The sequence below is a fragment of the Haliotis cracherodii genome, unplaced genomic scaffold, assembly GCF_022045235.1.
Source record: "Haliotis cracherodii isolate W230 unplaced genomic scaffold, xgHalCrac1.p SCAF_19, whole genome shotgun sequence".
Taxonomy (NCBI): Eukaryota; Metazoa; Mollusca; class Gastropoda; order Lepetellida; family Haliotidae; genus Haliotis; species Haliotis cracherodii.
The window spans coordinates 13,421,987-13,440,383 of NW_027266274.1; the positions used below are offsets into that span (position 1 = coordinate 13,421,987).

An 18,397-nucleotide genomic window follows, 5' to 3' on the forward strand; every position below is an offset into this window, starting at 1 on the left:
TCAAACGCTGAGACGGAGTTTTGGACGAGCTAAAGGGAGGTCATTTTAAATCTAGGTCACTACAACAACTCAATCAAAGTAATGCCCAAAATGATCAGAAACAGAGTTATAATACACACTGCCACACAACACAATGGTTAACAATCGTCTGTCCACCATTGGACATTGAACATTGAGGAACCGCTTGAGAGAAGCAGGGATGGCGTCCAGGAGAGAGTCATAAAATGCCCCCTATTGCCAGATTACCATCTGAGGTTCAGATGGGCATGGTGTTTACTTAGCATGACATGCTTGGAATCTCAGAAGCTGGCGAAAAATGCAAAGGTAGGATGAAGGCATGTTCTTGCTTCATGTCACGAATGGACAACTAATGGCTTGGCACAGGCATACATTCTTTTCCCCAAGGAACAAAGGGCAACTGTATCTTATGTGGAGGGCGCGGTAATGTTTTTGGGTGTATCACACACCACTGAATCGGTCAGTATACAAGGCATACGTAATCATCACATCCCGGATGTTCTGGAACCAGTTGTTGTCCCCCATTTCGACAACCACCTATTCGCAACATCACCTCAGTTCATGGGAGAAGCAGGATGGATGCCATCATCCGGACATAGAAAGCTGTTGAACTATTAAACTACAGGCGTCCTCTCGGGACTCCAATTGACATTTGTTTCAAGAAATGACCACACTTGAAATCGTCGTACAATGTTTGCATCTCTTTACTTAAAGATATATTGTTTTCGGGTTAAACCATCACTTGTCGCACTGCTACATTATCGTGATTAAATACTAACCTAAACTAACAATGGTGGTGGTATTTTTAAGTGTCAGTTCCCAAATTGAAACAATGTGTTAGAAATATGTACGGAAAGGAATTGAGTGTGAAACCAACAAACAACCAACAAATGGTATACAATCACCACATGTATTACAAAATCACTAGGTTTACAAATCAATACAAATTACTGCACAGCAATTGCAATGGCAGTACACAATAGAGTGGAAGTGCAATATTCAATGGCAGTATATAACATGATGACAGTGGTCAGTATCAAATACAAAAATACGGTGGTGTCTGCAAAAGTCAGTGATAATACTATTTTCACCAAGCGGCGACAGTGTTCAAGTTTCCAAGGTGGACCTAGGCGGGGAATCTGGGGAATCTTCACATGGATGCTGGTCGTGATGTAATGAAATGTGTGAGAGACGGGAGAGACTCTCTCTTTAACAAGCTTCCAGGATATTCTCCACAATGCTGTAAGGCTCCAGTGTCATTTGAACATTACAGAATATTCCACAGTCTTCCGGAAGTTTACACATCACACTAGCATCTAAATATAGTATCTTCCTTACCACTGCTTACATTAAAAAACTTCATGGTTGACAACTAATCATTGTCCAAATACAATACAATGAGCTTCTACCTGATGTCAATATAAGTTACAATCATTGTTTAGAAATCAAATACACTGCCATATAACAGTATCTTATTGTCAGGAGGGTGTTGGAACAGATCATGTTCCTGTATCCGCGTCCGTCATCACAGCACCAGATGTCTGGGGTGCTTAACATTTTTCCAGGTGTATACCTTTGATACTTCGAATCATATGCATACCGTGCTCTCACTTGTTGGGTGGGAATTTTACACTGCTTACAGTGCCGCGTCTTTTAATCCCAGAGTGATTTGCCCCCTTTAATACTTCCCGTGATCTTGAAACTTTTATGAGTTCAGACAATAACCACACTTCGCGATATCTCAAGGCTGTTCTGAAGCCCCAACAGGCTGTTTGTTTCGAAATGTAAAGAACACAAGTATACACTGGTTTTTATTCTGTTATTCATATGATATCATGTGTGGCTAATCCGTTGCATCAAACTTCATCGGGGCGGTCGGGAAGCCTAGTGGTTAAAGCGTTCGCTCGTCACGCCGAAGACCCGGGTTCGATTCCCGACATGGGTACAATGTGTGAAGCCTATTTCTGGTGTCCCCCGCCGTGATGTTGCTGGAATATTGCGGCGTAAAACCATACTCACTCACTCACTCACTCAAACTTCATCCTCATTTGGAATTTTCTTAACGTCCCTTCTCCTTATACCAAATTTGTTGGTGGTATATTGGTAAATAAGCGTCAGTTTACATCAGTACTGTAACAGGTATATCACGTGCGCCTGTAAATAACCAACAGGATGTCACCCCGTCATGGTACGATGACACACAGTCATCAAGACATGTGATCAATGTGTTTATTCAACCGCCAGATCACAAATTACGCAACAAAACATCGGATGACATCAACTGTTCGCCACTTTACAATTTGAATTTAACCTAAATTGTTGGCATCTCAATGGAAACCCGTGATAACGCCTAGTCTGATCTGGACGTTGGTATCAACATCACTTGTCCTCTCACAAACGGGGTCCACACCAGCAGAGCAGCAAATGAAGATGAATGGTCAAAAATGACATCTTTCATCGTCTGTTCTTCTCTATGGGCTTCTGAGAGGTGCCCGAGTCAGTAACCGAGTGTGAATGGAAGCAAACGCCACAAACGTAGGTGATGAATAACGCCACCAGCTGGGACTCACGGGGTCTGAAAGAAAACAGAATTGTTTAGTAATTATGCTCAAGTGATTACAGTATCCACGTTCTGAGTGAGTGGGTAAAATTGATTTTACGGCATTTTTAGCAATATTCCAGCAATATCACGTCGGGGGACACCAGAAATGGGCTTCACACATTGTACCCATGTCGGGAATCAAGCCCGGATCTTCGGCGTGACGAATTAGCGCTTTAACCACTAGGCTACTCGACCGCCCCTACGTTCCTACTGACTTTCATAGGACAACCATTGTGAAAATATAATAATGAAGGATCCTTAAAGCAGGTGAATCATTGTTTGACATTAAAGGTTCATACATTAAATTGCTAGAGAACACTGTCCTGTGCAAGGGCCAGAAAAAAAACTTTGTCTGAATCTATAATTGCAAATTGAGTTTCATGGACCATGATTGGCTACATCGCTTCTGTTGTTCCCCCAGAAATATGTGTGGATACCTACTATAAACTACTTGTGTACATGTAACACTGTCTTGTCAAATTAAGACTTCCTATTTGGTCTGCTGTATTATTAATAACCTGTTACATATAACTGTACTTCTATATAACCTGACCTGATGGCGATGACTACATTGAACCGGATAATCCTGACTCTGTACCAGTTGATTTGGCTCACACTACAGCCACTGACGTCCCTGACGACTTACACTTAGTAGGGGAATTCGGCCTTGACAAGAAGCGTTTCTGGAACCGTCACTATGTCAGGAAAACAGAGGTCCTGATGGAGCTCCATTGTGGTAGACCTGGAGTAGTCGAGGTGTTCCATGCCAGAAGAATGGTCCCTGGTTTTGCCGTGACTTGAGTAGAAGAAATTACTGTCAAGTGGAACACTGTTTCGCTGATAGTTCCTATGTCACAGAGATTTAAGGTGAGGTAAATTGAGGTAAAATGGGGTTTCACGTCACTTCCAAGATTATTGCACGTATGTAGTGACGTGTGTGTGTGTGGATGCTTGTACTACTCTCGACTGATGCCGATGTATAGTGCTAGCCCACTGAGATACCATGCCGCAGTTTAACATGAATACCCCACCCAGACACAATATACTGACTCCGAGCCGACCAGCCCTTGTTTTTTCCGCTTAATGCCGAGCGCCAGACAGGGTAACAACAAGTATCATCTTTTAACGTCTTTATGTATGACGCGGCCGGGAATCGAACCCCAGACCTTCCGTTCTCCGGGCGGACGCTCTACCACTAGACCACGGAGGCGGCCAGGGAGATTAAAGGACTACAGACGTAATAACGTGCAATGTCCAGTCAACAGTGTGAGCTGGTGGAATGTTGGAATAAGGCACATGTGTTGTCACACACGAACTACTGGGTGATGCTGTTATCATGTATTGACGCGTCAATTCGAATGCGTTGGCATTTAAAGCACATTTACATTTTCGGGCACATCTGTTGTCTACGTATGATACTCGAAACTTTCCCACAGTGTCAGAAAAAGACCGTGACATTTTCGATGAAATATGGTAGTAGAAAAAATAGAAACCGTTATCACCTACCTTGACCAAAGGATTTAAAGTGATATTCTTCCTGTGTAGAATGATCTCATCAGCATCAAAACCCATCACTCTGCTGTATCCCAATAGTATCTCTCTGCAGTCTAACAGGGCACCATTCTCGTCTTGCGTAAACTGGCCACCATGGTCGTGTTATTAAGGATCCCGATGGACAATACCTACAAAAATACGAAGAAGAAACTTTTTATACTCATACTGATTGTGTTGAGGAAAGTTAATAGGGGTAACTGCATAGTAACCTGGGCCTCTATTTACTATCGAATAGGCCGTTCACGCGTCCACCCAGTAACTGGTAACAACATTACAAGTTTTCAATGTGAGTATCCATGAACATGTTTCTATACATGTGTTGCTTCAGTTTTGTTTCGACTGTCCGTTCCTGTGACACAGTATCCTTGCCAGTAAAGTATGTTGGTTGCGATTGGAATCATAAATCCTCCATGTTTTGAGTTTCGGGTTTCGGGTTTTGTTGGCATCATACCCATGCTCATAGGTTTCGCCTGCATCACTTTGGGCTCTTCTGCTGGCAGCCGTGATTTAACCAAACAAACTGCTCAATGCAGCGTTATACGTCAATCAGTGATGTCACAAAGCTACGAGCATCAATAGACCAATAGTTTGACCGATGTATTTTGTATATATATTTGTTTTCCGATAGGTACCACATCAGTTGAGAAGTCGTCTGTGTTGCCTTCACGCCCAGTACAGCTTGCTTTAGATGTTTAAACAATCTGCCACCAGACAATACTCCTTTGCTGTGGCACTATTCAACGCTACCAAAGTTTAGTGTTTGTGGAGATTTTTATCGAATATTCAACTTACACGTGGTTGAATGCCTGCAACCCCTCCAACAACAGATGCAATTGAGTATAACATGGAGATTGCCTGAACTTGGTTACGAACCAAGTAAACTGCAAGGAGGACATTACTTTACCGTCTTTTTTTCTTCTCAACCCCCGTAGGAATGGACTCTAAACAATGCAACTATATTGTCATCGTACCTTAATGGCGCGGGACGTTGCTCATACTATTAACCACTGGTTTGTCAAACTTCTTTTGTAAACGTTATTGCTGGGACATTGATGATTGAGTTGTTTAAGACAACACATAAACAAACCACATATTCTCCTGGTCATTCAGAGGGATGTACTGCTGATATTCCTGGTTTGGAGTATTAACGACACATGGTCTGGAATTGAGTGGGGAGGAACTATTCCAGTACAAACGGCACGTCATTTTAAAAGTCCCGTTTGAGTGGAAGGGTAAGATTGAATAAACGTTTGCTCATTGGATGATGTGGAGTAAATACATGACCCATATTCTAGAATGTATGGAGAAGGGACTGAATATACGTTAACAGTACTCGTAGTGTATAGAGATTACAGGTCAGTAATGTATGTATGTAGGACGGCATACTCGCATGTATGAATTGTTATCATCCCTCATGGGGATACAGATTATATACCAGTATGGCATGTGTGTAGGGTAGCAGACTCCAGTGTATGAGTTGATATCAGCACACATGGAGATACAGAGTATATACCAGTACCGCATGTGTGTAGGGTAGAACACTCACGTGTATAAGTTGATATCAGCACACATGGGGATACAGAGTATATACCAGTATGGCATGAATGAATGAATGAATGAATGAATACTCTTTATTTCCCCCAATGATTTGGAGAGTAGTACATACAATTACATTACATTATTTGACAACGGCAATGACAAAATACATGTGAATACAACAGGTTGAGCTGGGTAAGCAGTAATGAAGTGATGCGTGAAACTCTATTTACATGATGTGTGACATAGCTTCACAAATACAATATGGATGTTAAGTTCCATGAGCTGACATGTTTAGCCACGATACTCATGAATGTTGCCCAGCTGTCAAGTGTCATGTCCTGGACCACATCTGTAATAGCACCGAGGTATGTCAGAATCTTGACGGCATCACTAGACGTGTCCTCAAGTCTGAGATATGTTTCAAGGCTAACATTGTCAAATAGAGACTCACTAAGCACATTTCTCTGTTTCATTAGGCCAGCACAGTAAAGCAATTGGTGCTTAACAATGTCATCACATTCACTGTTACAGATAAGACATAGTCCAGACGTTACAGGTAATATGCCGAGCTTTACAAGAGCATATACAGGGGGGGGAGTAATATCATACCATATACACAGAGACCAGAGACGATGTGGGGCAAGGCGGGTGTGGATAGCACTAAACCTATGCATGTCTGGACGTTGTTGCAAAGTATTTCTCCAATTCATATTTTCAGACTCACTAATAGCTCGTTGTACCATGCTCTTCCATACACTCTTAGATGGAAATTCCCCAGAGTTGATTAGTTTATCTAAGACGCCTGAGAATCCATACTTTTGAGCCACATTCAGTAGATCATGTGTTATGGATCTGGCACTGTGTGAGATCGTGGTGACATACTGGGATAGTCTGAGATAGAAAATCGGCTTCACAATGGTTGTGCCTGCTGCTCTACAGAGTCTTCCCAGAAAGAGAAGCTTCATTTTCTCCACCTTGCCCAGCATTGACCACAATCCTAGAACCTGGGTTGTAGCAGCTGTAGAGGATCTCCTGTGAAGGTTTTGGACTCGTCGTGCAAAGTAGCGCTGTAGGGTTTCCATCTCACTGATCTCACGGTTGTTGATATTAGGCCAGAGCTCACATGCATAGAAGGCAGTGGGGAAGATCACTCGTTGCCAGATATTCGATGAAGATACTGGGCTCAATCCTCCAGCTCTAAGACCAACATTTCTTAAGGAGTTGATTGTCTGTCGCGCCTTAGCACAAGCCCTAGCAGTTCGTTCACTTGCTTTTTCCGTGTGTATCAGAGAGCCGGCATAAATCGTACTGCTTTGGATCTTCATTGTCACATCTCCAATTCTGAACACAGGTCTATTACAATGTCTTCTGTTATTGCAAAAAGACAAGACACAGCTCTTATTGGCGTTATATGTCAGTCTCCAGCGCCGAGCATACTGGTGGATAGTATCAAGAGACATATTCAGTCCATGTACACTCGTACTCACAACAGTAGTGTCATCAGCCAGTACTACCGTTGGGATGTGCTCCTTACCAACAATTAGTCCACATTGTAGATTATCAAGCTGGGATATCAGGTCATTGATATAGACTAGAAACATCCATGCTGAGAGCACGCGACCTTGTCCTACTCCTTGTTGAACATTGAACAAATCACCTGTGCTCCCATTGTATTTAACACAAGCACTTGCTTCTTGGTAAGATTGACGGATAATGTGCCATGCACGGCCTTTCACACCAACATTGTATAGTTTCAGTAGCAGCCCCTCATGCCATATCCTGTCGAAGGCCTTTTCGTTATCCAGAAAGGCAACATATATATTTGAGTGTCTATCTTGATAATAGGAAATAGCCTCTTTTAACACAAATGTAGCAACACTGGCGCCATGCTCTTTCCGGAAGCCGCATTGGAGACGATGTGGGAAATCAGGATTAATAGATTTGATGTAGGACTCCAGTCTGTCTAGCAACAGCCTCTCAAATACCTTCCCAATCACGGATGTTAGAGTGATACCGCGATAATTAGCTGGGTTGCATTTATCTTTATTATTCCCTTTGTAGATGGGAATAATAGTTCCAGTTCTCATCATGACAGGCGTGTAGCAAGTACTGATCATCATATTGTAGAGGTGTGCCAGATGTTTAAACAGAAGATTGTCAGCATTACAGAGGTGTTCTACAGTAATACAGTCTGGTCCAGGAGACTTATTCTTTTTCAGCCTCTTAATGGTTGATTTCACTTCATTAGATGCAATACTTGTCGCCAGGATTGGATCGTTCTCAGATATGTTACTGTTTGCTATATCACAAACCTTTGATTTTGTTTCCTCATAAAAGTCCGTTTCAAACTCAGGCCTATCGAGAGGAGACAGCAGATCTCCGTAGTAATCAGTCCACATATTGCAGATGTCTTCGGGTGTGCTGGCCGTCTTGTCTTTATACTGTAGAGATGTACACGTTACATTAGTCTTCCTCTGTCTCCTGACAGTTCTATAAAATTCACCAATGTCCACTTCACAGGCAGAGTTCAGCTCTGTATACTTGTGTCTGTCCCATTGCCGTTCGGCTTTTCTTTTCTGTCGACGGAAGTTGCATTTAGCTGCTTTATACTGTTTATAAGAGCCATGTGCATCTCCTCTAGGTTTACCTTGAGATATCCATTGTCGTCTAGCATGACGCATCTGGTAGTGGTAGTAGTCTAGACTAGATCCTCTCCAATAGGGCCGAAGGTATGGTCTGTATGATCCTGTTGGGATGTACATTGCTGTTGACGTGTGGAGAGAGCTCACTATAGCATCAAAGTAATATTCCACCATATCGCTGTCAGCATGTGTCACGTCTGGAAGGGTGTCCCCAAGTATTTTGTTAACTTCAGATGAGTACATCTTCAGTTCAAGGCCATTCGCCTTCTGCCATTTGTAAGTTGGGGGAGTCCATAGCTTTTGCTCTGTTAAGAACGCATCGCTAAGGAATGATACCACTACTGGTGAATGATCCGATATCTCGAAATCGATGTTGTTATTGACAGAGGTCGTCAGCACAGATGATTGAAGAGCATCTGGCAAGAAAATATAATCAATCAGAGATGACTGTGTTCCAGCCTTGTTGCACCATGTCTTGAGATGACCTAGAGTGACACCACAGTTGTATGATGGTATCATGTTTCTTGTATCCAAGTATGACTGCAGTACAGTGGAGCGAGGGGATGCTGGGTAATTTACAAGATCTGTATTAAAATCTCCACAAAGAACAACATAACTGCTTTCTGATAGCTCATCAACCACGTCGAACACTTCCTTGACACTCTCCTCATACACTGCTGTGTTGTGATTAGTGGAGGGGAGCAGAGCACACACTACATACATATCAGCACACTGGGGACGGGAGAGTCTCACAGCTACAACACTATCATACTCACATTCACATATATCAGTGTACCTGTACATATTTTTCTTAACTAAAATTGCCACACCGCCTTCCCCTCTACATCCTCGCTGGTTAGCCTTAACCTTAGACGCGACGTCAAACTTATCATTTAGACAGTCAAACCAGCTCTGCGTTCTATCGTTCAACCAGTGTTCACACACTGCAAGGGCATCACAGTCACTCGCTAGTTTCTCTAAGTACTGGCGACAATACAGTACACCTCTTACATTCCATGTTCCTATACTTAGCATGATAATAAGTATTAGGCAAGTGTTCAATGCTATCATGTTAGATGAGTTAGCGTGCACCATTGCTGTTTCTGTGTGACTGTGGTATCCATTCCCGACATCTTACATTTGGCGGCCAGAAATCTTCATTCTCAGTAACTTGTTCTGCTGTCCTACTGTCAATGTTCACTCTCAGTGTGTAGGTGGGATTGTAGCCTTCCCAGTGCCTCAGCAAACGAACGTAACTCACATGGACGCCACGTTGTTTAGCATATTCACATATGGCATCTTGCACTGTCTTTAGTGGTTTATCCGCTCTAACATACGATAGCACAAACCTTTTTGTTTTAAATTTTGGTGAAACACCTCTAAAAGCTCTGGACCATTCACTGTCGAATCTCACAGATCTCTGAGCATTGTCTTCGTGTTGTTTATGGCTAACGTCATCATATCCAACATCCCTGATATGGTCATCGGTGACTCTGTCATGTTGAGTAGGACTTGTACATATAGTGTCACTGTCGCCGCCCTCGTCGTTCTCGGTGTTGTCTCCAATAGTATTCCTCTCGTGGTTAATAGAAATGTCCACAACACTTGGAGTTTTTGTTTGGTTGGTCTCTGCTGTTCTGGTCAGAACACTGTCAGCCTCATGTCCTGGTTGTGCGCTGGAGCTCACAGTTCTGAGCAGCGGGGGGCTTCTAACTGCCTCAGAGTACATAAGCTTGTTGCGAGTGTTTACTGTGTCTATTTTGCCGTCTATAGCATTGGTTTTTCGCGTTAGGTTACTAATATTGTCTTTCAGATCACTTTCAAGGTGGTGTATCCGTGAATCTTTCTCACGTAGTTGAGAGACTAGTATCCGTACGTCTCCACGTAGCTTGAGCTCTACGTTTTTAGACCTTTCTATCTCCCTTGACGCTGTTATTAGATCGCTGTTCTTCTCTTCGATGGTCCGCTTCATATTCCTGAGTTCAGTGTCGAATTTGCTGTGTAATTCTTCAATTCTTCTGTCCAGACTGGCATTATGTTCGCTCACAGAATCCCGCATTTCCATCATTTTTGCATAGATTAGGGTCAAAAGATCATTACCTCTTTGTGTATCCAGTAAACTATCTCCTGGTACGTTGGTGGGACGTGCGTTTGATTTGCCTTTGCTGAGTACTTGTTTTTCCAGTATATGAGAGGGGATTGTCTGTGTAATAAAACCATATAGGCAATATACATCAGACGCATATTTCTCAATTACAGACTTCCTGGAATGTTCTCTTTGTACACGTTTTGGTAGATATCCATTTGGGGTATCGTGTCGAGTATCCTTGGCTACGTCATAAAGACTTTGTCTCACTTCGTTTAGTTTTTCTTCATCATCATTGTATATGTCCAAAAGTTCAGTTTCAAAAGAAATTCGATCTAGTTGTCCAAGGCGTCTGTGTATTTCATTGAAAATGTCATTGTCTATATCATCCACACTTTGTGTAGCGTATCGAAGGTCATCTTCCTCGCTGACAGAGCTACTCAATGCTTCACTGACTCTGCTTGGGCTGCCCATTGTTTGTTGATTAATCGGACGCTCAGTCAATCAGCACTGGTCCACTTGTGTAAATTCTCCTTCACATTTCTACACATTTTGGACACTTGTTTTTAAGCAAAACCCAAAATCATCTTCATGATTCACTAACATGAGTCCATTGTAGGTATCATCATAATCACCTTACATGACTTTTGTGTCACAATATCTGATAATGATACAGGTATAAGATGATTTTAGTGGAGGAGACTTTTCAGCGACTTGCTGTTCTGACGCATGCGCACAGCCACACGCACACACGCATAACCAAACAAACTGCTCAATGCAGCGTTATACGTCAATCAGTGATGTCACAAAGCTACGAGCATCAATAGACCAATAGTTTGACCGATGTATTTTGTATATATATTTGTTTTCCGATAGGTACCACATCAGTTGAGAAGTCGTCTGTGTTGCCTTCACGCCCAGTACAGCTTGCTTTAGATGTTTAAACAATCTGCCACCAGACAATACTCCTTTGCTGTGGCACTATTCAACGCTACCAAAGTTTAGTGTTTGTGGAGATTTTTATCGAATATTCAACTTACACGTGGTTGAATGCCTGCAACCCCTCCAACAACAGATGCAATTGAGTATAACATGGAGATTGCCTGAACTTGGTTACGAACCAAGTAAACTGCAAGGAGGACATTACTTTACCGTCTTTTTTTCTTCTCAACCCCCGTAGGAATGGACTCTAAACAATGCAACTATATTGTCATCGTACCTTAATGGCGCGGGACGTTGCTCATACTATTAACCACTGGTTTGTCAAACTTCTTTTGTAAACGTTATTGCTGGGACATTGATGATTGAGTTGTTTAAGACAACACATAAACAAACCACATATTCTCCTGGTCATTCAGAGGGATGTACTGCTGATATTCCTGGTTTGGAGTATTAACGACACATGGTCTGGAATTGAGTGGGGAGGAACTATTCCAGTACAAACGGCACGTCATTTTAAAAGTCCCGTTTGAGTGGAAGGGTAAGATTGAATAAACGTTTGCTCATTGGATGATGTGGAGTAAATACATGACCCATATTCTAGAATGTATGGAGAAGGGACTGAATATACGTTAACAGTACTCGTAGTGTATAGAGATTACAGGTCAGTAATGTATGTATGTAGGACGGCATACTCGCATGTATGAATTGTTATCATCCCTCATGGGGATACAGATTATATACCAGTATGGCATGTGTGTAGGGTAGCAGACTCCAGTGTATGAGTTGATATCAGCACACATGGAGATACAGAGTATATACCAGTACCGCATGTGTGTAGGGTAGAACACTCACGTGTATAAGTTGATATCAGCACACATGGGGATACAGAGTATATACCAGTATGGCATGTGTGTAGGGTAGCAGACTCACGTGTATGAGTTGATATCAGCACACATGGGGATACAGAGTATATACGAGTATGACATGTGTGTAGGGTAGCAGACTCACGTGTATGAGTTGTTATCAGCACACATGGAGATACAGAGTATATACCAGTATGACATGTGTGTAGGGTAGAAGACTCACGTGTATGAGTTGTTATCAGCACACATGGGGATACAGGTTATATACCAGTATGGCATATGTGTAGGGTAGCAGACTTACGTGTATGAGTTGTTATCAGCACACATGGAGATACAGAGTATATACGAGTGTGACATGTGTGTAGGGTAGAAGACTCTAGTGTGTGAGTTGTTATCAGCACACATGGAGATACAGAGTAGGTGTGTGCAGGGAATGTCTATATGTGTAGGTGTGTATAGGGAATGCGTGTATGTGTCTGTATGTGTAGGATATGTGTCTGTGTGCAGGTGTGTGCAGGGAATGTCTATATGTGTAGGTGTGTGTAGGGTATGTGTGTATGTGTCTGTATGTGTAGGATATGTGTCTGTGTGCAGGTGTGTGCAGGGAATGTCTATATGCGTAGGTGTGTGTATGGTATGTGTGTGTAGAGTATGTGTCTGTGTGCAGGTGTGTGCAGGGTATGTCTATATGTGTAGGTGTGTGTAGGGTATGTGTGTATGTGTCTGTATGTGTAGGGTATTGTCTGTGTGCAGGTGTGTGCAGGGTATGTCTATATGCGTAGGTGTGTATAGGTATGTGTGTATGTGTGTATAGGGTGCATGCATGGGTATGTGTAGGGTACGTGTGTATGCGTTTGTATGTGTAGGGTATGTCTATATGTGTAGGTGTGTGTAGGGTATTTGTGTATGTGTAGGTGTGTTGGGTGTGTGTGTATGTATTGTCAAATCAATAAAAAATGTTACACAACTAAGCACATGTACTATATACTTGGCATGCATACTTGGCACGTAAATCCATAAATACATGAGCGTGATCCATCTGCGGATTATCTTACCCTTGATATCGTACAAACTGCAGCTTCGAAAGTAATAAACGAACAAATCAAAATCCCAGCGCAGACAATATCAGTTGTTTTCATTTTGTATAATGATGGATGTGGAAGCCCTAGAACAGCAAGAATGTGACAATAGAAATAAAGAAACCAACTGAAATTACAAATAATAAGCCAGGATAAGTTGTATTGTGACCTCGTATGACTATGCATGAGGTCCGCCTACTGGCGCGTACCACTGTGAAGAAAGGGGTAGCGGGTGGTCCGCGACAAGTAGTACAATTAGTAAACCTTTCAAAATGTTTTATAGTATAGGAGGACATTTCCAAGGTTGGGAAACCACGGATAAGGTAGCATACACCACACATGCTTATGATACAGGCCGAATCGTACAATGGACTGTGCTTTTAAACATTGCGTATGCTTATGGAAAGGGTTTTGTCGCTTTTTTACCCAAAACTTACATGTTACATGAATTCAAAGATGCTTGGGGCTGTGAGGTAGCCAAGCTCATCAAGCCTATGGCTGGTCGATTTCCCATGTGCGCGAAGCCCAGTTGTGGTGTCCCCTGTCGTGATACTGCTGGAATGTTGATGGAAATAGCATAAAAACACAGTCTCTCCTTCACGCCAAGGTGAATGACTACAGAGAGATGCTACATGTGAATGGCTAGTGACTGAATCTTGTTCAATGTTGATGCAGTACATCAGCCTACCCTTGATTATCAAGTTGGATAGGTTTCCTTAATTATTAAAACTTCTTAAATAACATTACTTACCCAAGCGGAATGAAGAGCACTTGGTTGATTCATGCCATGCATGCTGTAAAAGGCGACTTTGCTTGTCGTAAAAGGCGACTAACAGGATCGGGTGGTCAGGCTCGCTGACTTGGTTGATACATGTCATCGATCCCAGTTGCGTGGATCGAGGCTCATGATATCCATTATTTGATTGTCTGGTCCACACTCGATTATTTACAGACAGCCGTCATCTAGTGCTGCGTTAAACAACAAACAATATATATACAAATATATATGCATATATGTAAATGTAATTAATTTTGAATCTTTTATCTGTTTTCTGTTTAGCTCAAGGGGAAACGTTACAATTAAGGCGAAGACTATATCTTGGACCGGAAGTAATAATGCCACTCTTTTTGTCAAAGCAACAACACACTACTTACGTTTTAGAACCACGAGCATCTAAGATAACATTCACCGTATTCAGATGGCTACCCTCCATCATTTCTGTTTGGACTGACATCTCTGCAGCTGAATCTTCATCTTGTAGCAAGGCGTGTCTCTTGTGCCTTCTGCTAGAGATGCACCTTACTATTGTGTCATACATTCAAACACAGCATAATCTAAACTAATTGCACAGCAAAGATTGTGTACATTCATGTATAAAATGATTGAAACAATAGCATAGCAAAGATTGAGAGCACTCATGTACAGAATAGTTCAAAAGATAGCTCATCAAAGATTGTGAACAGACCACATTATACACATGCCTGACACAGCTAGCTATGAATCTATCGAATGTTAGTTTAAGTGCAGACATATAAATACAGAAGACAATCCAAAAGGTTATGTTGTATTGCATCATAGTAAATGTTTGATATAGAAATGCGTAAATACCAATAGCATGTCACCCAAACTGATGCAGCATTAATTACATCACATAGCAATAAAAGCAAGCTAAATAAGTTAGTAAGAAAACTTTAAGTCTCAGGTAAAACTATGATTGTATACGTTGGTAACTTGCGCAACATGCAGTGAGCATCACTTTTCATATTGCAAACTTCCACTGTCGCTCAGCCATTCACACCGTCAAACTGTCTGGGCGTACACCTTACTATGCAATATAGGTAAGGGGGTACACTTTAATAGTTTTACATAAACGTTATACATCTAACAAATGCACACTTGAACAGTTATCAAATAAATTGTTTATCATGCCCTAAAGGTACATGAATAGTGAGCAGATAGTTCTTATGTTAACATGGATATAAATTCCATTATAATATCAGGACGGGATTGTGACATTATCCTTGGTAATGTTATAAAGTCACATACTGATAACAACACATATATACAACGTATCTCTGACACGTTTACATGTGATATATATTATCATAATGGAGAAGATGTAGCATACGCACATTTCAATAACAAGTATATTTTGTATCGCACACATGGGCAGGATAATACTTAAATAGGGGCATATAAATACTTCTTTTAATGTGGTTCAGGTAAAACAAAAATTCCTGCAACTATTGGGGACAAACTCGGAACTACCCCTTCATTTCAGGGGATACTGGACTTTGAAAATGTCTTTCGTTCTGCCTGACAACAATACTACCATGCTTACTTCTACAGTCAGTTGGACTGCACCTGCGAGTTGTGGTCTGGAAAAGATCCCCTGAACAACCTTGACCACCTGTGGTGGGAGTTGCTCTTGTACAGGTCCTTGTTCTGCTGACTGTCAACACACACGGTTCACCCGCCCATTCAGTCCATGATGTCATGCCACCCTCACCTAAAACATTAAGTTTTACACTTCTTACACCAGGGTAATAATTCATGTTGTTTCAGTTGTAAGCATATGCATTTCAGCATCGAGGTTTGAACATTATTGAACTTATTGGTACTGTGTCCACTACATGTTCACGTCTAATTCCCATGCGTAACTACGTACTTGGACATGGACCAAATCCGCACGTCCTCGACGTTCTTTCTGACAGAACTTCCCTGCAGTCTTTACCACCGTCACTGGGACGAGGATTAGTACACTTGCGGAAATGTGTAGCCATACGTTTGGCGTCCCCGCCACACGTGACAGAGCAATATTTTTCCACTCCACTTGTTTCGGTGGATATAAATTCTGCCGGCATGCCTAATTCAACCGACCATAAATACAGAACTGTGAAGCCTGTAGAACCATTCATACATGAGAAGGACCCATCCTGGTGTATGGTCGGCTACAGTGCCTCATATAACCTGGTATGAAGCACCCACCCCATGTATGCATTGCCTAATTCGTCCATGTGTGTGCTGCACCACACCGACTGTACTGTCGGTTTTCTGCTATCACTTGCTGTCACTTGGTTATAGTTCAAAGTTAGATGGACATGGAGTTAGTCCACAGTATCGGATGTGGGTGTCCACGAGGCTCTAAGTGAAGTTCCTGCCTCCGTTGCTTGGAGGCGGGTTACTGCTTGATCTAAATATCGATGTGCGAGATGTTGTTGTCCCGTATTGGGATAAACATAATGGAATACCCCACTGTGATCAGAACGCCCCCATCGTCTGTGGATTCAGAACGAACTACTGTGAGATGATGTCACCGTATACAAAATATTCAGTTTATGTAATATCTAAGCATTACCATTTCTTGCTAAATAAAACTATGCATTAAACAGCTGAGTAAAAATATAAGATATATGACAACCATTACTTGGACAGGGACTGAAATTGCAGTTTCTCGTTTCGCTGTCAAATGTGACTCCGAGACCAGTACAGTCTCTACCTCCATCACTAGGGGGAGGGTTGGTGCAGCTCCTGGTTCTAGTAACAACACGGGTAGCAGTCACTCCGCAGGTAAAAGAACAAGATGGGACGCTCCATTGTGTCCATAGTGATAATCCGCCATCCGCTATAAAATGAGATCACACTTCTTATTTACTAGATTTACACCATGAATACTGCATTTCTTCACTTGTGGTCACTGATGCATGCGTTATTTTTGTATATTTACAATATTCAGATATCTTATTTTTATCTTAATTGTCATAATCAATGAAAAGAAATTCATATTAGCTAAGTTCAGGTATGTTTACTGAAACTGATTGTTTTGGTATTTGTTATTTTCTAACAGAAAGCTAATTACTTTGGGAGGACGACAATCTAAGTTCCTGACTTGGTTCTCGAGCAAGATCCCTAGACCTGTACAATCTCTACCACCGGCCTGAGGGGAAGGATTTGTACATGATCGTGTTCTCGTTACAGTGAGGGTTGCAGTTGAACCATAAGGTTTGTGGACAATTTGGAATGTTCCATTGAGTCCACTGTGACAAGCCTCAGCTAACTGGGTAGAAACTTGTTGGAGCAAATGTTAGAAATAGGGTCATAGTCTAGGTACATGTTTTGGTCATTTAATTTGTAATTATCTCATCAATTTGGAGTATTCCATTGAGATCACCGAGTCAATCCTCCGTCAACTGTTTGTCAATTAAACAATTGTTTGTGAAAATGTTAGAAATAAAATGAGAGTGTTTTGTTTCTCGTTTAACGCCGCACTCAGCAATGTTCTAGCTATATAGCGGCTGTTTGTAAATAATCGAGAATGGACTAGGGAATCCAGTGTTTGATATCATGAGCATGTATCCAAGTAATTGGGATACGATGACATGCATCAACTAAGTCAGCGAGCCTGACCGACCGATCCCGATAGTCGCCTCTTACGACAAGCATAGTCCCCTTTTACATGCATGGGTTGCTGAAGACCTATTCTACCCAGGGTCAATAAAGTGAGAGAGTAGTTAATTGAGAGTATTGTAAGTAAGTAATACTCTTGTCCAAAATGGGTTCAGGCACAGTAATAGTGTTATTTTTATTAAACAAAGAAATTGTGTGCAACTATTTGTACTTTGTTTTAAGATCACATGGACGTGTTTCACCTGCACCAAAATTAAAACTGAGGGTTAGTGTCAGAAAATCTTACAATGACCAAAACACCATGCCCTTTGGCAAGGATGAACATCTGCATTACAACACATATACAAATACATATTAATGGAAACAACAGACATAGTACACATATAGCTTTGTGAACGTGAATTGCAGGCTACTTAAGTAACAGAATGTTTACGACAATGGTTTAGTTTGATATTTTTATTTGAAATAAAGCAGAGATTAATTACTTGGACAGGCCGATAATCCACAGTTCCTGACTTGGTCCTCGAACACGTTCCCTAGACCTGTACAATCTCTACCACCAAATTGAGGGACAGGATTTGTACATGATCTTGTTCTTGTTGCAGTTAGGGTTGCTGTTGAACCACAGGTTCGTGGACAATTTGGAACATTCCATTGAGTCCAC

General features: G+C 41.7%; 1 long non-coding RNA gene across 1 annotated transcript; it reads right to left on the reverse strand.

The window, feature by feature from the left end:
* Nucleotides 1-3,450: 3,450 nt before the first annotated feature.
* LOC139466768 (uncharacterized) lies at nt 3,451-15,829 on the reverse strand. Its single transcript, XR_011653624.1, has 4 exons — nt 14,077-15,829; nt 13,763-13,880; nt 4,127-4,302; nt 3,451-3,467 (listed from the first exon to the last, which is right to left on the reverse strand). It is a non-coding gene; the product is annotated as an uncharacterized lncRNA (long non-coding RNA).
* Between the last annotated feature and the right edge of the window lie 2,568 nt (nt 15,830-18,397).